This window comes from Chrysemys picta, chromosome 1 (genome assembly GCF_011386835.1).
Source record: "Chrysemys picta bellii isolate R12L10 chromosome 1, ASM1138683v2, whole genome shotgun sequence".
NCBI lineage: Eukaryota > Metazoa > Chordata > Testudines > Emydidae > Chrysemys > Chrysemys picta.
In genome coordinates this window covers 173,723,901-173,744,717 of record NC_088791.1, presented here as the reverse complement: position 1 = coordinate 173,744,717, position 20,817 = coordinate 173,723,901, and the positions used below count along the sequence as shown (strand labels likewise).

Here is a 20,817-nt window from a genome sequence, read left to right as displayed (position 1 = left end):
TTTTGGCAAGCTTTCTTGGGCCTGGCAAGAGGATAAGGTATATACTCTTTATTATGCATAATCTCTCTCTGCCTTTTCCTCCCTTTTGTTCTTGTTGGCAGGTTTACCTCTACAAGTCTCATGAAACATAAGTGGAGCATCCAATTGTTTTCGTTCCAAGTCTAAAACCAACAAAACTGTTAAACTATACATGCCAGTCTTTACTACCTACCACTCACACATTTGTAAGATTTTTCTTCAGATGCTCAAATGAGCGCTCTCTCGCGCGCTTTTTAGGCACTGCCCATGGGGAGTTTGAATTTTGATGATCATATGGAAGATTCATCCAATCAGACTATGTAAGAGGTAAAAGAATTTACCCAAATGGTCTTCAATTTACTCTCCCCTCCCGCACCTTATTGACTTTTTTTGTTTACTAAGCTAAAAGCATCTTATCTTTCTTTCTCGTGCACCTATTACTCTAGCTAAGCACCAGGGGGATCTATTAAGATTGCAACTGATAGAATAGGAATGATGAAGTTATTTCCTGGAAAGGACAAGTACTTTGATACAATGTTGTTTCAGGGCCAAATTCTGCAGCTAGTACATCACTGCCTCAACCTCAATGAGGAATCCACATCTAGACAAAGCTTCCATTGGTTGCATAAGTAAGGGATATAGGATGGAGCCCTCAGACTAATGTTCCCACTGCCTTGACTCTACCTTCTTTGAAATTATCATTGAAATTATCATTTCCTCTTGCCTTGATGGTTACAGCTTCCTTTTCTCCAGGCTACCATATGTGCAGCATACCAATGGACAGTCAGTGCTAGACAAAATAAAACCCTCTCTATGTGGGAAAGTTGCACTGCTTTGACAAAAGATCTGAATGTAAATCAGTTTATATTAAACTAGTACAACCCCAGCATGAAGACACATTTTCAGTTTAAAGAGGATTGCTTGAGTTTAGTTTAAGTCAATTAGGAACAGATATAGATTTACCTGAAATAAACCATTCTTAAACTGAAACTATTGTTTCCAGGGGTTTAGACCAGTTTAACTAAATTGATTTAGTTCTCATCTACACAGTTTTTGTATTGATGTAAGTATTTTGGTTAGGGGGTAAAACATATTAACTGAATAAGTTATACTACTACAACCCTTAGTTCGGATATACTTATACCCACATAAAGGTGGTTTATACTGGCATATCTTATGCCCCTTTCTCTATGGGAATAAACTATACAAGTTTAAGTATCAGAGGGGTAGCCATGTTAGTCTGAATCTGTAAAAAGCAACCGAGGGTCCTGTGGCACCTTTGAGACTAACAGAAGTATTGGGAGCATAAGCTTTCGTGGGTAAGAACCTCACTTCTTCAGATGCAAGTAATGGAAATCTTCAGAGGTAGGTGCCTTCTTCAGATGCACGTAATGGAAATCTCCAGAGGCACCTACCTCTGAAGATTTCCATTACTTGCATCTGAAGAAGTGAGGTTCTTATCCATGAAAGCTTATGCTCCCAATACTTCTGTTAGTCTCAAAGGTGCCACAGGACCCTCTGTTGCTTTATACAAGTTTAAGACACCCTTTTATCAGTATAACTGCATCTACATGGGTGGAGTTATACCAGTTTAACTATACCAGTATAGCTAAAGTGGTATAACTTAGGGCACATCTTCACTACCCGCCGGATCGGCAGGTAGCAATCGATCTATTGGGGATCGACTTATCACGTCTAGTGAAGACGCAATAAAATCGATCCCCGATGGCTCTGCCGTTGACTCCGGAAATCCACCGCAGCAAGAGGCGGAAGCGGAGTCGATGGCGGCACGGCAGCGGTCAACTCGCCGCCATCCTCACAGCCAGGTAAGTCAACCTAAAATACACAACTTCAGCCACGCTATTCACGTAGCTGAAGTTGAGTATCTTAGGTCGACTCCCCCTCTATCCCCCCCGTAGTGTAGACCTAGCCGTATAAATTGATTAAGGCCTTGTCTGAACTGGTGCAATTTTCCCATGTAGAAAAGGACTAACATATTTAAATGGAGATTCCCTATGTCCTAATAAGGAGGAGAGGATGGAAAATGATAAAATACAGGCAGGATCTGATGAGAAAAAAGTCAAATGAAAAAAAGTCCCACTTCAGTACCAGGCAAATTGGTTGAAACTATCATAAAGAACAAAATTGTCAGACACATAGATGAACATAATTTGCTGGGAAATAGTCAACATGGTTTTTGTAAAGGGAAACCGTGCCTCACTAATCTACTAGAATTCTTTGAGGGGGTCAACAAGCATGCGGACAAAGGAGATCCAGTGGATATAGTGTATTTAGATTTTCAGAAAGCCTTTGACATGGTGTCTCACCAAAGGCTCTTAAGCAAAATAAGCAGTCATGGGATAAGAGGGAAGGTTTTCTCATGGATTGGTAACTGGTTAAAAGATAGGAAACAAGGGATAGGAATAAATGGTCAGTTTTCAGAATGGGGAAAGGTAAATAGTGGTGTCCCCCAGGGATCAGTACTGGGCCCAGTCCTATTTAACATATTCATAAACGATCTGGAAAAAGGGGTAAACAGTGAGGTGGCAAAATTTGCAGATGATACAAAACTACTCAAGATAGTTAAGTCCCAAGCAGACTGCGAAGAGCTACAAAAGGATCTCACAAAACTGGGTGACTGGGCAACAAAATGGCAGATGAAATTTAATGTTGATAAATGCAAAGTAATGCACATTGAAAAACATAATCCTAACTATACATATACAATGATGGGGGTCTAAATTAGCTGTTACCACTCAAGAAAGAGATCTTGGAGTCATTGTGGATAGTTCTCTGAAATCATCCACTTAATGGGCAGCAACAGTCAAAAAAATGAGCAATGTTGGGAATCATCAAGAAAGGGATAGATAATAAGACAGAAAATATCATATTGCCTCTGTATAAATCCATGGTATGCCCACACCTTGAAAACTGTGTGCAGATGTGGTCACCCTATCTCAAAAAAGATATATTGGAATTGGAAAAGGTTCAGAAAAGGGCAACACAAATGATGAGGGATATAGAATGTCTTCCCTATGAGGAGATATTAATTAGACTGGGACTTTTCAGCTTGGAAAAGAGGTGACTAAGGGGGGATATGGTAGAGGTCTATAAAATCATGAGTGGTATAGAGAAAGTAAATAAGGAAGTATTTACTCCATCTCATAATATAAGAACAAGGGGCCACCAAATGAAATTAATAGGTAGCAGGTTTAAAACAAACACAAGAAAGTATTTTTTTTCACACAACGAACTGTCAACCCCTGGAACTCCTTGCCAGAGGGTGTTCTGAAGGCCAATACTATAATGGGGTTCAGAAAGGAGATAGATTCATGGAAGATAGGTCCATCAATGCCTATTAGCAAGGATAGGCAGGAATGGTGTCCCTAGCCGCTGTTTGCCAGAAGCTGGGATTGGGGGACAGGGCATAGATCACTTGATGAGAACCTGTCTATTCCCTTTGGGGCACCTGCCATTGGACACTGTCAGAGGACAGGATACTGAGCTTGATAGACCTTTGGTCTGACCCAGACCTTTGGTCTGACCGTTCTTATGAAGGTTTATCTGACTGTCTCAGAAATATTTTTTGAAGCAAACATTACAGGATAATTCAATTTTAGTCAGAAGGCCACCAGATATTGTCTAAGACATATGACTTTTTCAGAAATAAAGCTTCCTCTTAGTGACTTATAGGAGCTATTGCCTCTTGAAATGCTCTGGAGTGCCAACAGGGCTATCAGCAGCACTGTCATAGGAGTATTTTTATTAAAAATGAATTTACTTCTTAATCTTTAATCACATATGTCCAGACTAATGTGTAACTGGCTAAAGTGCACTAGCCAGTCACCTCTGGAGCTGTGGTTTAAATGGTAGTGAAGATCACAAGCAAAAACTATTTTGGTGATCTCATCCCAAAGTAGATAGGCTGACAATATAAAATTAATAAGCTACTTTAACAAGGGTGACAGTCTCTGTTTTAAAAAGTTGAAGGACTTGAATAGCCGGAATGAGGTTCATTGGTAGAGCTGTGTGGAGAAGATTTCACAGAGCTTGTCTGAACTAAGCAATGGACAGAAAGTTTTAAATGACCTCAAAACTTTCTCTATACTTGTGTCTCTAAAATCAAATCTCCACTTTAGAGGCATGGAGTTTGTATCATTGAGTTTTTACACAAAAGCACACATAGACACAAAACATATATACATATAAGACAGCTATTTAGCATGGGCAAGACAGTTAAGCACAAAGGAAAAAACTGGTTGCCCATAACTGCCTAATATTTTGAGGTAATTTTCGAAAAAATCTAAACACACATGAGATTAAAAAAAGGCCTGCAGTCCATCCTTCATGACAGTTCTAGATGAATAGTACTACTATGACTGCTTAATGCTTTCTTACAAAAAATACTAGTTTTAAAATACACCATTGTCAATGCTGCACAAAGTCACATCGTCTAATAAAAATCATGATTTTAATATCTTTATATTTAAATATTTCTTTGATAGTGAAAATGCTGTAGGATGACACACCCTTTTTACTGTAGAGCAGTGGTTCCCAAACTTGTTCTGCCGCTTATGCAGGGAAAGCCCCTGATGGGCCGGGCCAGTTTGTGTACCTGCTGCGTCCACAGGTCCAGCCGATTGCAGCTCCCACTGGCCGTGGTTTGCTGCCCCAAGCCAATGGGAGCTGCTGGAAGCGGCGCAGGCCGAGGGACGTACTGGCCGGTGCTTCCAGCAGCTCCCATTGGCCTGCAGCAGCGAACCGCAGCCACTGGGAGCCATGATCGACGAACCTGCAGATGCGGCAGGTAAAGAAACTGGCCCGGCCCACCAGGCGGTTCCCTGCACAAGCAGCAGAACAAGTTTGGGAACCACTGCTGTAGAGGCTAGAGGTCTACAGACCTTCTGAACTATGTGATGTACTCAGTGTAATTGTAACACTCCTGAGAGAGTTACTGCCAGTTGCATGGTAAAACCTCTGTGCTTTCTTCCCAACTTTTTGTATACTGTAGGTATTGTAATATTATTTCTATAAGGCAGATTTTTTCAGGGCATTGGAAATAGAAGTAGTCTTTTGGGAGTTTCTGCTGCTAGTTGTAGAAAACAGACTTTTTTTTTGCAGAGTACTTCAATCAAGAGTAAAAAGCTTAATCTCACATCTCTCTCAGTAGATTTGTGAGCACAATTGTAACAAAAGATTCACAACCTGGTTATAGTGCAGGCAGGAGAAATCTGAAAGCCACCCTGTTCGCAATTATGGATACTTATTGTACAGAATTTACACAGTACAAGAAATGGCACAGTATTTTTTTGTTCTTTCTGGTGGGAATTTCCACTGTCTTCTTCCAGTTTTTTACATTTACAAATGAAATATAACCTCCAAGTCTCCAGCAGTGGATATTATTTGTCATATTGAGTGACAAACAGTTTGGGGCTGTCGTCACCCTGTGTGGTGACAAATAAGTTCCTAAAAATCTTTACTGTGATGAAGTGGCAAAGAGCAACAGCGAAATTTCTACAGTCAAGAAAATCCATATATTTGCCCTTGTTAGAGGCAGCACATATCTGCAACTTGAAACAAAAATATAATACACAATTGGATCATTTCCTACAAAGGATAGTTCATGACAACACTCTTCAAGCTACCTTTTAAACTTTTTCCTTTTGTTTTCCCTAACTAGATTTTTGACATTCTGCTTTGTTGCAGAAAGATCTATATATTTTTACAAATCTGTCTTCAAAACACATTTTTCAAATAATCCTCCCTCTGGGTTATATTGCAGAAGGAGCATAAAAAAAAAAAGACAACGGAGCTTTCAGGTAGGATAAAAAAGACAGGTGTAAAGTGTTAAGATGAAATTCACAATTAAAACACTCACCACAATAGGAAACTTTAACGCATGCCACAAACTGAAGATTTTTCTTGCCTCTTGTGTTGCACTAGTAGCTTCATTCTTGAAATAGCTTTAAAAACATTTGTGTTGCAGAAGTACTTAAAAGACCCTTTCACAGGGGAGGGAAGATTTGACTATTTTTACTTCAAAGACTGGTATGAAAAAAATTACAGAAATATCCAAAACACTATACCTGGAAGTAATGGAGGACTTTAACACAGCAAAACACAAGATGTCCAATAAGTTATTGGAATGTGTTGGTGACAACTTTTGTTTCAGAAGATGGAAGTAAACGGGGTACAGCCATTTTAGAATTGATTCTGACCAACAAGGAGGAATTGATTCAGAATCTGAAGGTTGAAGGCAATTTTGGAGAAAGTGATCATGAAATGATATATTAATAAGGAAAGGAAGGAGTGAGATCAGCAGAATAAGGACAATGGATTTTTTTTTTAAAGCAGATTTTAACAAACTCAGAACTGGTAGGTGTGGTCTCATAGGAAGCAAATTTAAGGGACAGAGGAGTTCAGGAAAGCTGGACATTTCTCAAGGAAACAAATATTAAAGGCACAACAGCACTATCCTGATGCAAAGGAAAGAGAATAGTAAGAGGACAATATGGCTCTGTTGTGAGCTCTTTAAATGACCTGAAAAATCAAAAAGGAATTCCACAAAAAGGTGGAAACATGAACAAATTGTTAAGGAGGAGTACAAATCAACATCACAAGCATGTAGAGACAAGATCAGAAAGGCTAAGGCACAAAATAAGCAAGGCAATAAGAAGAGGTTCTTTAAATACATTAGGAGAAAGAGAAAGATGAATGAAAGTGTAGGTCCTCTAGTTAGTGGTGAAGGAGAGCTTGTAACAGACAACACCAAGTAAGTTGAGGTATAATGCATATTTTGCTTCACTCTTCACTAAAAAGGTAAATTGTAACCAGACATTGTTATTTGTGTTAAGTAACAACAAGGCAGAAGAAACAAGCCAAAATAGAGAAAGAACAGGTTAAAGAATATTTAGATAAGTTAAGTTGGCAGGGCTTGATGAAATAGGGTACTTAAGGAATTAGATGAAGCAATCTCTGAAGCACTTGTGAGTATCTTTGAGAACTCATGGACAAAGAAGGAAGTCCCAGAGGACTGGAGAAGGGAAAAACCAAAAAAAAAAAAAAAAACAAGGACCCAGGGAATTAGGACAGGTCATCTTAATTTCAATAGCTGGAAAGATCCAGGAACAAGTTATCAAACAGTCAATTTATAAGCACCTACAGCATAAAGAAGATAAGGAATAGCCAACATAGATTTGTCAAGAACAAATCATACTAAACCTTTCTTTGACAGAGTTACTGGTGTAGTGGATGGGGTAAGTTGTAGAAGTGATATATCTTGATTCTATTAAGGCTTCTGACACAGTCCCCTGTGACATTCTCATAAGTAAACTAGGGACATGTGGTCTAGGTGAAATTACTGTAAGATGGGTATGGGAGCAAAACTGGTTGAAAGACTGTACTCAAATGGTTCACTGTCAGCCTGGGAGGAAATCTAGTTGAGTCCTGAAGGTCCAGTACTAGTCAGTGTTTTCATTAGTGACTTGGATAGTGGAGTGGAGAGGAGAATGTCCATATAAAATTTTAGAATGACACCAAGGTAGAAGGGGTTGCTAGCACTTTGGAGTACAGGATTAGAATTCAAAGTGACCTTGATAAATTGGACAACTGGTCTGAAATCAAGATTAAATTCAATAAAGAGAAGTGCAAGGTACTACAGTTAGGAAAGAAAAAAGTGCTAATATTATTCTGGGGTGTATTAAGAGAAGTGTTGTATGTAAGACACAAAAGGCAATTGTCCCACTCTCTTTGGCTCTGTTGAGGCCTCAGCTAGAGTCCTGTGTCCAGTTCTGGGCACCACCAATATGGACAAATTGGAGACAAAAATGATAAAGGGTTTAGAAAACCTGCCCTATAAGAAATGGTTAAAAACACTGGGCACATTTTCTTTTGAGAAAATAAGACTATTGGGGGGACCTGATAGCAGTCTTCAAGTATGCTAAGTGAGGCTATAAAAAGAATGGTGACCAATTGCTCTCCATGTCCACTGAAGATATGACAAGAAGCAATGGCCTTAATCTGAAGCAGAGGGATATTTAGGTAAGGTGGTAGGAAAAACTTTCTTACTATAAGTATAGGTAAGCATTGGAATATATTTCTAAGGGAAGTTGTGGTAACCCTGTTATTGGAGTTTTTAAGAACAGGTTAGACAAACACCTGTCAGGGATGGTCTAAGTATACTTGTTCTGCCTAAATACAAGGAGTTGGACTCTATGACCTCTTGAGGTCCCTTCCAGCCCTACATTTCTGTGGTTCTGCATTATTTTGCCTGAATATACATCTATTATGATGAACACTGAATGACTGGACTCAACTGCAGTATACTGATTGGTTGTAATCCAGTAAAATTCACTGGAAACATCTTCAGTAAATCAGTCAATAAATAGTTTAAAACAAAAAGCCAATCAAATGACTAAATCCAAAGTGATTTGCTAATATGAGAAACATGGGCAGATGGCATTCATAAAGAAGGAGACAAAATTGCTACCCACTAATGATGGACATTTTTGTCTTTCAGGAGGAAGCTGAACAGGTTTTTCAGAGTTATAGCAAGCTATTAGGATTAGAAAACAATGTTCATGTGGGTTACTTATCATTTTCCAATATCCAAACAGGGATGCATGAAGTTAAGTATTTAACAGCTTGTCCACACACAGAAGTTGCATCTGTTAAACTAAAGGTGTGAGTTGCAACAAGTTAAATAACTTGTTGCAGGTTTGTTTGGATACTCTACATCCCTTTAAAGCTTGCATACAGCAATGTAGCTTGTCCCTGAACCTATGCCATTTTAAGTACCAGAGCTGTTTCTTTGGGACTCATTGCTTTTACTTTCGGAGTCTAGTCTCTTTTGTGTTTGTGTGCGTGTGCACGTGCATGAGCATGCATAATCGGATTGCCATCCCTTATGATTTACTGGAATGGGTATGTTTGACAGAAACCAAACCAGTCTGTCCTAATGAAAAATATATATTTATTTTAATATTGTTTGATCCACATAAGAACGGCCATACTGGGTCAGACCAAAGGTCCATCTAGCCCAGTATCTGCTTTTTCAACAGTGGCCAATGCCAGGTGCCCCAGAGGGAATGAACAGAACAGATAATTATCAAGTAATCCATTCCCTGTCTCTCATTCCCAGCTTCTGGCAAACAGAGGCTAGGGACACCATTCCTAACCATCTTGGCTAATAGCCATTGATAGACCTATCCTGCATGAATTTATCTAGTTCTTTTTTAAACCCTGTTGTAGTCTTGGCCTTCACAACATTCTCTGGCAAAGAGTTCCACAGGTTGACTGTGTGTTGTGTGAAGAAGTACTTCCTTTTGTTTGTTTTAAACCTGCTGCCTATGAATTTCATTTGATGACCCCTAGATCAGAAGTACTTTTTTGATATGGTTTTTTTTGTGTTTATTTTTTTAGTTTCACACTAGAACATACTTAATAGTCTTTTATCCCCATAAAGAGGCTGTTCCATTTTACAGAGGGCACCATGACAGTAGTGTTGCTTTGGTCTCAAGGCTGAAACATGCTGATCACTTACTTGGTTATGCTCACAGAGTTACAGGTAAGCTCTTCCACCAAGGTGTTCTGGGATAAAGCCTAAGCTGTGTCCTTCTGCTTCTTCAGTGTCAAGAGCAGCATCTAGATTCCCATCATGGAAGGCACAGATCACTTTGTGCCATTACATAGAAAGAGCAATCTAGCAACCCTGAAGCAGGTGATCATGAAAGAAAATAAGTTAACATGACTTCTTAGGCTCTCTGTATGTATCACAGCAACAGAAGGACTGAGAGCTATTAGGAGAGCAGACACAAGATTGAGAATAGGTGTAAATACTAGTAAAGCACCTGAAGGTGTTCCAATTAAAAGGAATTATCATCCCAATTAAGCACCAATCACCACCATTTAGTATCATTAAGCTTAATATATAAGGATACATGATTATTTGAATCAGTTTAATCCCATATTTAATTATTTGGTTTTCATTATACATGAAACTGACATACAGGTAAAGGAAAATTAGAGTGTAGGAGGATTTGACTGACGCAGTGCAGTCTCTGGGATTTTTTTCCCTCCTGTTAGTGAATGCATGTTACGTTTTTTAAATTTTTGTTTGCATAGTGATCATCCTGGTTTGTTTGTTTATTAGTGGCTATGGGTGATATAATGTCCACTTAATTTTGATCTCCAATTATGGAGATGATTAAAAAAGGATCTGTTCTGATTATTCATGCGGATATTGCTGTTGGTGACAATCTGCAGAGGTAGAGCAATTTTACTATGTGTATGGCTACTGGTAACTGTTTGATGTTAATATGGAAAATTAATATGTATTCAAGGACAAATAAAGTATTATATTTGTCAAACCATATCTGAGTAGTTAGGTAACACAGTATGCATCATTGTGTGACTCCACATCATTTTTAATACTGAATGAAATAAAGTGATTGTTTTATCCTGTGTACCTTTTTTGGCCTATGGCTAAGGCAAGCATGTTACTATTTTGAAAGTTGACATACTGGATATTGTTATTCAATATTTATGCAGTTGAATTTAATAAAAAAAATTCCATAAAATGTTAATCAAAAAACCAGAGAATCTAAGATGCATTTTCAACCTTCTTTAGAGGAACTATAGCTACAGATCAAACGGTCTTTCTTAAATGCCTTTGCAATAATCAAGTTGATTCATAACAAAATTATGAGTAAGTCTGTTAATCACTATGGAAAGTAACTGCACATCAGCATGGACAATATGTCATAACTTTGACTCTGATGCTGACTTCCTTTATGGACCTGGACAAGTTGCTTAAGCTCTCTGCCTAAGTTTCCCCCTCCAGGGAATCTAGGAAATACTCATCACAAAATGTAAATTAAAGACACTTAGAACACGTACTCTAAGAACAAAGGCTTGGCTTATTGCTGTTTGCTTTTGAGAACACTGGACTAATATTATACCATCTCTGCTATTTATTTGGCATTCCCTGTTAACTGGAGCACCACCACTTCTTCCTGTGCCTGCTACAGTTAAAGTTCTTACAGTTTCTTCAGCTCTTTATAAAAAGTTCTCTCTTTTCTGTGGGAATCAGACTAGGGACATCAGAAATTGCACATTATGCATCTTTTGATTCAAAGTCACAGGAAGAAGAAAATATTACAGATGAGGATATTCCTGTAAACATAAATAAGAGTAATGACATCCTCACCAGTAGCTATCTGCTACCAATGGAAATATGATTGTGATTTATCCTTTCAACTGCTGATCAAGTAATGTTGACAACACGTTTCTCTCTCTCAAACATTTATTTCATTAGTTTATAGATTCCTTAAGTGGTATGTTTCAAACCCCACAAAGGAGCACTTTAGTGCATTCAGATTTACTTTGATTTCAAGTTTCTTTAGCCAGTTTGTATGAACAACATACTTGACATCTGCTTATAGACTTTTCATAAGCACTGACTTCAAATTTTATTCATGACTCTTTAATAATGTTACTGTTCCATCAAATTTCAGTGTTGTCAACACTCCTGATATCACAAGCATAGTAATTTCAGAGCATGTTTCCCATGACCTCCCCAGGGCTTATCCCTTTAGCTGCTGGAGTGATAGCAGCTCCTTGCAGTACCGGAGGACCCTGCATGCTCAGAGTGGGACAGATTCCTTGAGAGAGCACACCAGGAACACCCCCCTCCCTGAGCTAAGCAGCAGTACCCCAATTCCAATCCAGGCAGAGGGAGCTAATGGAAGCAGGAACACAGGGACAGCCCTCTTTCTAGGCAAGTTGGAGATGGGGCATTTGTGACAACATACAAGGGAGTGGTGTAGGGGCTGCTGGAGAGTGAACAGGCGCGCAGTGAAGTGCTCTGGGCAGTGGTGGAGATAGGAAAGGGGGAGGCTGGACAGCAAGCGCACAAGGGAGCCAGCACTTCCATATTAGTGTGCATATTTTATATGCATTTAAGGTTGAATTTTCAGCCTGTAATTGCCACTCCCTCCACACACACATTACAGGGTGCACAGTGAATGTTCAAAAGCCAGAAAAAAAACAGACTTATGATTTCTTATGTATTTAAAATATACCTCATGATTTTTAGGCCAATCTCATAGTTGTTTTGGGTTCTATGTCATGACTGTAGAATTCTTGGAGTTGGCAATACTGATATTTGTACTTAAAAATAAAGCCCATGGAATGCTATAAAAACACCAGTTTAGGATGAGCATGTGGGGTGGTGGGATGGAAGAGTTTTCCAGTCATTTTTCTTAATTAATTTATCTACTCGTGGGCCAAAAATAATTATACCAATACGAAGCAGCAACCAACTTGAGCCTATCATTTTTCCACATGCTAACCTCCCAGCAGAGTCAAAGGCAGTTCCTTTGTAGATAAATATTTTTTTACATTTACAATAGAGTCTAGTGTATGTGTGTGTCTGTGTCTGTGTGTGTGTGTGTGTGTGTGTGTGTGTGTGTGTGTGTGTGTATATATTAAATACATATTGCATACTCTACTAAAACTTAAATCTGTTACAGTGGAAGAACATAAAGCTTCAAATAATAAAGTAAAACTAAACAATATTTGTGGTAATAAACTCTCAGTTTCCATGAATATTTTAATAATAAGTCTATTGTAAAGTAACCCACCACTTTGTAGAGCAGTGATTTGATTAACCTATTCTATTCAAAGTCATCACAGCAATGTCATTTTGATAACAGATCTTTTTATATACTGATTTTGATTCCAAATGGATATTACTTTTGATTTTTAAAAAAATCACTTACCACTTTTTCAGTTACAAATAGAGCAAAAAGGTACTGACAATCTTATGTACTATACTAAAAGCAAGCCTCTTTACAATTGTTCTATATTTTTAATATTGTCTTAGACTAGTTCCACTATCCACATGATAACTCAATTCATAACCGTCTCAGAGACAAATCTCACTTTCAGTACAAGCACCTTAAGTCCCGGCCCCATTGAAGTCAATAGGAGGTTTTACTTCAAAGCAGGACAGGAATTTACCCTACATATGAGAAACTAGCAGCACTGCAAAAATCTATGTGCAAGATTCCACCAGGGCCTGGGCCACTTGTGTTTGTAATGTTCAACTGGGGCTGAAAATTCTACCTTTCCTTGACTTCAGGCACTGTCCCTGAGTTACATGCAATTCCATGCAGACTCCAGCAGCCCTTCCTGGAATGTAGCAGACACCACTCAGGCAGTGTTTTCCCCAGGAATTGAAATTGGGAGTGTGTGTTAAATATATAGGGGAGTGATGGCTGATGAGGGTTGAGGTCATGAGGGCAAAGGTGGGCTGTATGACATAGTAAAAACTGAAAAATGTTTCACAATCATTTTATTAGATTTAACTCATGTTTTAAAATCATCACACAAATTAAAGTTGGCTACTCAAGCCTACTATGAAGCTCTATATCCTTCTTGGTTTCTTTTTCACAATTCTATTAATGAGCTTCTTGAATGCAGTGCATTCATCTTCGGTGGCTTCTCATGTGTCTGGTACTTCCAGTCCTTCATGATATGTTCATTATCAGGCAGAAGACAACTCCTTTCAGAACACAAAATTGTATTCAATGAGGAAGAAGAATGCTCAACTGTAGCTGTTGTGACTAGGAGTAGCAAGAGATGAATTCCTATTTCTTTCATCCCAGGAATCATAGCACAAAGTTTGGGTTGAACCACTAGCGATGAACTCAAATCTTAATTCGTTCATTGTATGATGTTGCCCTCTGTGTTCAAATTCTTTATTCTGTCCTGATCACAAAGCAGCCCCATTGCTGGTAGTGCCTCTCTCCACTCAACTGTCGGTGTTTTATAAGACAGCATCTGTAAAAGCTACATAACGGTTGAGTAGAATTCAAAAGTTGCTGTTGTAGATTTGTAAGAATCAAGTTGTGTATTTTTTCAGCTGGTTTAACAAATGCTTCTTGTCCTCTTCACTTAAGGAGTCAATATAAGTGCCTTCATTAGTCAACTTCTGAACTGAAGTCTTTGCTTCTTCTAGTATATTTTCAATGGCTCTCTCTCTGTTTGATCCAAATGTAGCTTCTATTGTTGGACAAAGATCCACTACTGTTGTTGCAGATGCATGGATGGCATTGTTTAATAACCCAAGTGGTTTCAACAGTAAACGTACAAGAGAGAGAATGGGGAAAAAAGTCTTCTCTGAACTTAGTAGCAAAAGTAGTCCAACAGCCTCATTACTTCGATCCATCCCATCTCGGTAGATATTTTCCAAAGCCAATAATGATGGTTGCAGTAATTTAAGACAACAGCCAAGGATCGCTTATGAGAAAGCTAGTGGGTTTTCGTTGGTCCATTTATCTGTTCAAAGTTCATAGGTCTCAAGCTTTATGCTAACTTGCTGAAGCTAATGTGTTACAGGATACAGGCCTGTAGGTTTCCTGCATTACTGCTGAATATAATGCAAAGCAGTGACTAAAATAAAGGCAAGTTAGCCCACTGGGCTACAGTAGCAGTAAATAGAACACTGGTTTATACAGGAAGACTTAGCATCTTTCAAGACTCAGCCCCAAGTGACCATTACTAGTAAAGCTAGTAAAAGCTATGCTAAGCATTTGAATAGCGTTATTTAGTTTAAAAAAAAAAAAAAAAAAAAAAAAGCTTGCTCATTATGCCCCTCATTCTATTCCTCTTGGGCCTGTACTCTCAGACTCCCTACCACAATTTAAATCCACATTAAACACATTTGTTTGAGTTGGCCATGCCTTAATTTGTTCTGATTTGTAAAGGATTTTAAGGCTTCTGCAGGAGCGGTGCTATATAAATGCAAATGATTGATTGAGAGGATGTCATGTTTTAGGACAAAGCACTCAGTAAGAGTCAGATTAAGGGTTGCTGTTATTTTTTTTAACTCTTTTTAAGGAAGCTATTTTGGTACAAAGAGCTTAGATGATTCATAAGTCAGGATAAAGCAACAAGCCAATGATCCCCCCACTAGCATTCCACTCACAAAAAGGGCCAGATCGTCAGCTGGTGTAACTTGACATGGCTACATATGGTGCCATAAAAGTCCATTCATCTGTATAGATATACAAGGAGTGAATAGTATATTAATACCAAATTTATAATGACCAGATTATGTAATATAACCACCTAGTATAACATCATCCATAGAAACGGTATCAATAACAAAAATTAAAATGTATTAGAGGAGGAGAGAAAAAAAGAAATAGGGCAGAGGGAGAGCAGTTGTGTCTGTAGGTGAAATTTGAAAAGCAATGATAAAGGGCAGATAAAATAAGGTTATTCCAGATGATGGAAGTCTCAAAGGAGACAGATATTTGATCAAAAACAACAAGATTGAACAAGGGACAAAAATAAGGTTGACATTAGTTGAGAAAGAGTAATGAATGTTGAGAGGATACTGTGACAAGGTTCATTAAGTCGGCAGAGAAATTTTTAAAACAAGGAGAATTTATTTTGAACTGGATACTGAAGTTTACAGCAAACCAGTAAAGGCTTGTCAGACTGGTGATGTTGTTACACTTCTCAGTATTGGTGAGAAGGCTAGTACCAGCCTTCTGTGTGAAACGAGGCAGAACCTCAGAAATTGTCATAGCTCCAACTTATTGTAGCTCTGACAAGTTCCACCAGGTAATGACCTGTTCCAGAGTCTGGTGAGAGGGGATTTGGGAAAATCATAGAGAAAAGACTTGGAGTAGTCACGGCGAAAAAATTAAAATAGGAATTAATCACTGTGTTGTTCTATAAGAGGACCAGGGGCTACATTCACAAGTGGGGCTTAGGTATCTAACTGCCTCTTCACAAGCCTAAATCCAAAACTTAGGTGCCACTGAGAGGCACAAAACCACGACTCAGATGCCACCTAACCCTGTACTTGCCTAAATTCCCACAAGTGCCTAAATGTTCCCAAAGTAGCCTAAGTCCCATAGCTAATGAGCTGCTTGGAGCCCTAGCTTATGCCTATGGCATGGCAGGATTCCACCACCTATCTCACTAATAGGGCCTGATTTGGAAGGTGTGCTCTGAGCATGCCTAACCTCCACAAAAGATAGTGGCTGAAAATACTGGGGGCTGGCTGGCATGTGAGCATCCCAGAATTTAGTCACACATCTGGGATGTGGGAGACCCAAGTTAAAATCCCCACTCTGTTTGATTTGCAACAGTGACTAGAATCAGGTTTTTCCTCATGCTAGGTGAGGGACATGACCACCAGGCTACACAGTTAATCTCCTGCTCTCTCACTTTTTCTCTGGCCCAATGAATATTTAATTATTTATAAAAAGTGGAGCTGCTTTAGCAGGCAAGACTGAAAGACACCCAGCTCAGAATGACCAATAGCCGGGTGGTTAGAGTACTCACCTGCAATATGGGAAAGCTGGGTAAAAGTCCCTCCTCCAAATTAGACAGAACAGGGGTTTGGGCACAGGTTTCCCATATTTCAGGTGTGTCCTGACTCTTTGCTACAATGGGATGGAGGTCCCCCCGCGCCCCCTCACTTTTTTGGGGGGCGGGGGTGTTCAAGGAAGGGCTGAAGCTGGCTTAGGTGACTAACTCAAAGACCCGATTCACAGTTGAGAATCACTAGTGGAAAGAGGCATCTCCCTCCACTCTGTCAGGGGCCTAAAGTACAGATCACTGAGAGTTCATCATTTAAGTATCTTTGTGGATCTGGGCCCTAAGTCCCTCCCTTTTCTTCTGCATTTCACTCCTGCTATCTTAGGCAGCTCCCATCTCAGCATTGCATCACCTAAGTCCCCTTTTTGAATTTAGCCCTAATTGTATATACACAGATCTTTGCTCAGATCACTATCCCAAGCACCCCCCCAAACCCTGCCACTCCCACTTACCTGTGGAGAACAGCACAACCAACACCCTTCACATTAAGATGCTGGGTCTATTGAAAGTTTGTAGATATTTTTCTTTTTATTTCAAATTACAATATACAGAGAGATACCAAAAAAATAGAAAGTGTTTTCAATGACAGCAAAAACAGAATATATCTAAACTTAGCACAGGGCTTATATAAAAGAATCGCTATAGTGCTTTTCTAGGTGTCAGTGGAGAAACCACATCTAGCACAATATTGCTAGGCTACACTTCTATAAAGATCTAAACAACTTGTAAGAAATTAGTTGAAGAGAACACAAAATAAGGGGGATTGTTTAAAGAAAGATTAAGAGAACTAAACACATATAGATGTGATGAACAACAAATAAGGAAGAGGAGTAAGGTGATTATTATAAGTATTAAAAAAGGGACCAATAAGGAAGAAAAGTGTTAAGGCTTTTCCAAAGAGGTGCAACAAAAAGAACTTGGATTACATTGAGTGAGGATACATTTAGGGTCGTTGTGAGGTCTATTAAATTGTAGAATAGCCTCCAAAGATAAGTAGCATGAAGCCCCCATACTGAGGCATTTAAAACTGGACAGTATTATAAGGAACCATCCTACATTGGCAGAAAAACTGACAAGATGATCTACTAGCCCTTTTCCATCTCTAATATCCATTATTTTATGATCATGTAGACTGAAAAAAATGAAATCAGACATGCAGTTGTAGGCGGTAGGCAGAGTCCCCCTTTTTTACAATGTAACAGAAATGTCAGAAAAAAATGTGTAAACTACTATATTTTAAAAGAAAAAAAAGACATGCTAAAATTCACAAGTAGACACTTGGTGATTAAATAAATACAATCTTTTTAACCCTTCTTCCATTATGTTCATTGAACTCTATAAATGCTATATTGAAAAAGTCAGATATGAAGATGTATTCTGAGTTAGTTGAGTGAATTCACCAATAATATTTACTGTTTGTTGTAAATATACTGTACTCAGTATAAACTAGTTAGTACCTGTTCCTGGAAGGTTAGACAGGTCCACTAATCTTTGCCCTTCACTCTTGCCACAAAAAAATTATTGTGGAAAATGGGCCTATATAACATCAAATGAGCCAGAAGTACTTTAAGCATGCAGACTCCCTAAGTTAATTGAACTTCACAAGTTATTGGTATGTATAACTACATGTAATAACAGCTACTTGCTTGACACCATCAGATCAGGATTAAACAAAGACTGTGAATGGCTATCCAACTACAGAAACAGTTTCTCCTCCCTTGGTGTTCACACCTCAACTGCTAGCAGAGCACCTCACCCTCCCTGATTGAACTAACCTCGTTATCTCCACACTGATATATACCTGCCTCTGGAGATTTCCATTACTTGCATCTGAAGAAGTGAGGTTCTTACCCACGAAAGCTTATGCTCCCAGTACTTCTGTTAGTCTCAAAGGTGCCACAGGACCCTCTGTTGCTAGCTACTTGCTTAGAAACAGCAAGGGCCCTTGCACGTCCACTTCACATTCTCATAAATGTAGTTTTACTACATATAGCCATGCAGAGTTAACCCACCAGGAAAAGTCCTTTGTGGTGACTTCCAGCTTCTACATTACACTCTTCTAAACTTCACATAATAAAGAGTGTGAGATTAGTACAATTGTCATGATGATTTTTTCATGCACTATTCTGCCACATGAAAGAGAGGTAGAGGAAACTGAAGGATTTTTATTCTTGTTCGCGCCAACATTTCTTTATACTCACTCTGAAAAAGAAACCATTATACTGATTTAAATGCAGCAATTTTTCTAACAGGATAGTTTTGTATTACGAATAATGTTTTTTTTGGGGGGGGGTTGGTGAAGAAGCAGTCAAGTGTTGTGCAACTCTGTTCCATACAATTTGTGTATGTTTTTCACTAACTGACATGATGAGGAATCAGGAATTAATCTTTTTAAAAATGTAATAGAAATTTAAGATAATTTAATTAAATAATTTAAAAGTGGCAATACTGCATTCCTTGACTACAAAAAAACAATAATGTGCATAATTACAGGTGGCAGGGTAGAGGAGGAAGAAATGTTGTCTTAATCAAAGTATTTGTTTCACTTAAAAAAATCTGAAAGACTTCAGAGTTTTCATTTGTTGGTTTGTCTTCAGATTCAAAGAAGACAACAGAATCGACAATATAATAGAGAAACGTTAAAAATCCGAATTATTATTCAGAGTAAATATGGTGGATTCCAAGATCATTTTGATTGGACATTTGTAACAGAAATGTCACAGCCACAGGAGCATGAAAGCAGCAGCTGTCTGCTGTACAGACCAATTACTTCCATTGGATAGATTTGGGTAGGTTGCAACAAGTTATTTCAAGTCAAAATATCCTACTAATGTTTTATCTTTGCATATTTCCTTTCCCCTTAGTCTTCACAAGTTTTAGTTTTTTCTCCTGCAGCCATCCTGTCAGTAATGTGTATTAAAGTAGTTTGAAATGTTCAGCTACTTGGGACCATAAATCCAGCAGGTCAACTACAGACGCTCTTGGGGGACTTTGTTCTGCTTTTGCTGGAATTAAAACAAAACAATCAGGAGGCAAGTGTCACAGATACGGTGATAGCTTATTAGTTTGAGCTCTCATATCCCTGCAGATCTCAGCGACCTCAATCTACTTCAAAAATGGCTTCCTTGGGTTACCCAATCTTCCTGCTAAATAGGTCGGCCTTCCCTGGAGCCAAGGCCTGCAGCCCTCTGCATGGATCATTATAGTTGGATAAAACAAAAACAAACAAAAAAAATGCCAGACAAATTCCAAATAAAAACTAGTACTAGAAAAAGGGTTTGTTTGTTTTTTTATTTTTCCTTAGAATTTTTAGTCGTTCCATTATGAATGGAGGCTTAAGTGAAATTATGTCTTACACAGTGGGGCTATTATGAAACTGAGCTGTTATTTTTAGTGTAATTAACAATACATGAAGGCACATAAATGAAAATAAAGCATTCTGCACTTAGACATGCAGAGGAAGACACAGTATGTGTTCTGCTATGTAAGGGGTAAGAACCATGGAGACAGTTAAACACTTCATAAGGAGAATCAGAGTACTAAAATGGGGGGGGGAGGGGAAATAGCCCATTATAATGCATAGGAACATCAGACAATTTATTAACAGTGCAACATTATTGATTTATTTATTCATTCAAACACTAAAACATAACAAGTTAGGTAATCATTAAGGCTTAGATAATGCAGAAAGGGAGAAATCTGTCTACATCCCATAAAGCCCATTTATAATGAGGGAAACAGTGAAATCAGGTCCAGTTTTACCTTACTCTGAATAAATGATATACAAATTAGATATAGTTCAAACTTACCTCCACTCTGCCAATCTCTGAGGAGGAAGAAACAGAAAGACTAATTGACCTCAGTCTGCACAGAGTCCCAATAGCTGGGATAAAACTGCACAGGCTTGGAGTGGGAGTGCAGTGTTATAAGCACAGGTCTCCTGGACATATACAAACAGACTTAGGGCATCAGCCAGGACTCTGCAAGCCAGTGTTCAAAACTGTTGGCTGGTATGGTAGCAATTTGACATAAGTGTTGACTTTCTCCTCAAGCTTGAATGTTTCTATAGCTTTTATTACATGTTTCTATTAGCTTTTATTTAGTCTCATGCACTCAGTTTTTCCCACAAAGGGCTCCAACTGTTTTTATAACCTGGTTGAAGTTAACTAGAAGCACCTGCCACTATAACTCAGCTGTAATTACCTTACAACCTTATATAGGGTTCAAGCACCTGACATCAGGATGACTCAAAGGAGAAGTTCCTTTGCTCCCCATACAGGGTCTCTTAGAATCTGTTCTGGAGCAAACAGCTAATGCATATTATCAAGTTTCCCACTGGATTCTAATCTTTTAGGTTAGATTAGGTAAATGTCAGAATGTTATTCTTATGTTTATGAATTA

General features: G+C 38.6%; 1 long non-coding RNA gene across 1 annotated transcript in view; it reads right to left on the bottom strand.

Annotated features, from left to right (window-relative positions):
• Window positions 1-20,583, bottom strand: part of LOC135983899 (uncharacterized) — a 38,118-nt gene extending 17,535 nt beyond the window's left edge. Inside the window, exons 1-2 of the long non-coding RNA XR_010601725.1 lie at window positions 20,226-20,583; window positions 9,560-9,727 (exon numbers count right to left, since the gene is read on the bottom strand). This is a non-coding gene — a long non-coding RNA (uncharacterized LOC135983899). The remainder of the gene's footprint in view (window positions 1-9,559; window positions 9,728-20,225) is intronic.
• Window positions 20,584-20,817: the final 234 nt, after the last annotated feature.